This window comes from Solanum pennellii, chromosome 11 (genome assembly GCF_001406875.1).
Source record: "Solanum pennellii chromosome 11, SPENNV200".
Lineage (NCBI taxonomy): Eukaryota > Viridiplantae > Streptophyta > Magnoliopsida > Solanales > Solanaceae > Solanum > Solanum pennellii.
Window position 1 is genome coordinate 9,272,042 of NC_028647.1, and position 2,801 is coordinate 9,274,842.

At 26.2% G+C, this 2,801-nt stretch overlaps 1 pseudogene; it reads right to left on the minus strand.

Moving 5' to 3' along the window:
* Positions 1 to 924: 924 nt before the first annotated feature.
* LOC107003316 lies at positions 925 to 2,564 on the minus strand (annotated as a pseudogene).
* Positions 2,565 to 2,801: the final 237 nt, after the last annotated feature.

The following is a 2,801-nucleotide window of genomic DNA, read 5'->3' on the forward strand; positions in this document are numbered from 1 at the left end:
AAAATTTTTTTACAAATAAAAAAAATACAATATAGCCGCAAAAAAACATTATTTTAAATAATTTTCTTGATATTTTTTCCGCTCACACTTTTTTCTTTTTATTTTCATATTTTAATATTAAAGAATGAAGGCAAAAAAAAAAAAGAATAAGAAACTCAAAGAAGTCAAAAAAAAAAAATTAATATGTGAGAAAAATATATCCCAAGTGAATTTGTTAAAATAAAATAAAAAAACAAACTTATATTTTCACTTTTATTAGATGAAAAGGATATATATAAGCCAATTTAATTTTATAACGGTTAAAATATATGTGAGTCACTTTTATATTGATAGAAAAATATGCGAACTACTTTTGTGATGAGGTGTATATTAGTTCGAAATAACAAAGTTTAGAATTATATATAAAACCCTTTCCCTTGTTTAATTGGTAACTTAAATATTCTTATATCAGTGTACAAATTATTTATTCTTTGTTGTTTTATTATAAAGTCATTCAAATTGAAAAGTAATATATTTGACTACTTTTTTTTTATATCGTAACACTCTATTTTTTAGCCAACAAATAGAAGAAAAAAATGCTAAAATATTTATCGACATTAGTTAGTTGTCATTAGATTCAATGTCACAATAAGTTTTAGGGACATTTACAAAAAGTGATAATTGCTACTAATAAAAAAGCATATTTGTCGACGACAATTGATTTATTACTGTTAAAGATCATTTATAATATAGTAAACTCACTATTCGATTCTATTACCACCCCTAAACGTTTTTTCATACACTAAAACAAATGATGATCTAGTGATTGATAAAGTAATTTTTATTCTTTCCTTTTCACTAGTTACATCTCAATGAAATTTGGAATATAAGAATATCAGAAAAGGTAAAAAGGACAGCAATCTAGGTATAAAGGGAAAACAATAATTAAAAAAAGAGCATCAATAATTTTATCAAGAAAATACATAAAATACATTTATATGTATTAATTTATCTCACAAACAAAGGAGTCATAATCAAATAATCAAAAGCACACTTGCATACACTCATGCAACAATTTCTCTCATTTTGTTCCCTCAAACCCCACGACCTCCCTCCCAACAGTATTTTAAAACAGAAAAAAATAGAGAAATTTAATTAAAATCTAAGCATTTATTTCATAAATAATATGCATTTTTTTCTTGATTTAAAAAATTATTAATTAATTAAGGGCACTTAGGCTTGTTGCCATGAGTCTTAAGCCTAGCATAGCAAGGGCAAACTTCCTTGTTTCCATAAGTGCCTGGTGGAACACACTTGCATCTTGCACAACATGTCTTGCATGCCCTCATGCACACCTTCTTTCTTGACGACTTCTTGCATCTCCTCGCACATGCGTATCCACAGTCTGTAAAAAATTAATTCAAAATAATATTTGATTCCTTAATTATAGCTTGTCTTGATTTCAAAACTAGAAAATAAGAAATTAGTAACAGATAAAATTTTATACCTAAACAACAAAAATTTCGATCCATGCTAATCTTATTTAGCTACAACCTTAGAACAACAAATTAGCTAGGAATTATCGACAAAATCATTTCAAAATAATATTTAATATATCTCTCACACATGTGCATAATCCTTGACATATACTTACTAAATTAAGTTATGGATTCAGTTGAACCAGTTTAATCTAATAAATCGATTCTCAATCTATATTAAAAGTTCTTTTTAAAAGCACATGTCACTAAGGCCTAAAGTACATGTCCTTGTATATAACTTACTCATAAAATTGAGATGACAAGTAATACTTTTAACTCAAAATTAATAATATTATACAACTTACGTATCCTCTTAATTGGGTGAATTTTTTTGTGAAGAGCTCCTTCATTGCCTGCCTCTATCTGCATAACACAAAATGTTGCATAAAATTAACATTTTTCCTTTCTTTATTACGTTACATTGATTTGAGATTTATTTTATTATAGAAAAAATTACATAAATATATAAATACATAACTTAAGATATCATAATATCTAAAATTCACCTAACCTTTTAAAAAAATTACAAAAATCTCCTCTAGGATACATCCCTCTTATTAATTAATATATCTTTTGCAATGTATCAGAAAACCAATAAATGTATTCGGGAGATAGAATGTAATTAGCCTCCAAATATATGAGATTTCTGTACTTTATACTTTATTATACGAAATAATACCTGTTCAGCAGCAGCATTGGCGAAAACCTAAAAAAGAAATTATGTTTAGGATTAGGGAAACTAATTCATGAAAAATAATTATATACTAAATAAGTGTTTATTAAACTAAAAATTTTAGCTACCTGTATGAGGAGGATGAAAATAAGAAATAATGTGAAAATCTTCATGTTTTTTTTTTTTAAGAAAAAAGTAAATTGTATAGAAGAATGGAAGTGAAATGAAGAGAGAAGAGGGATAGGGTTTTATATAGGCATATTTTATGCAATTGGGCAAAGGCATTTAATGTGCCTTTTGAAAGTTGATCACATGAAGATATGGTTTATAGCAAATATCACAGGCTTTGAGTTGAGTGCTTTTTTAAAAAAAAAGAAAATTTGGGAAACTTTATTTTATAAATTTTTGAAGTCTTGTTTGGAAGTGTATCTTTGATCACTTTAATAATAACTTTTTAGCTTTTGTGTGAGTTACACAGCTGTGGATTCCTATGCTTGGATATATAGAAAATAATAAATGGTCCCCATAACAAAAGGGAATAACCTAGATAATATTTGAGGCTCGCGAATTTAAGATTTTAAGTTTATAGATTTTATGATATAACAAGTTAT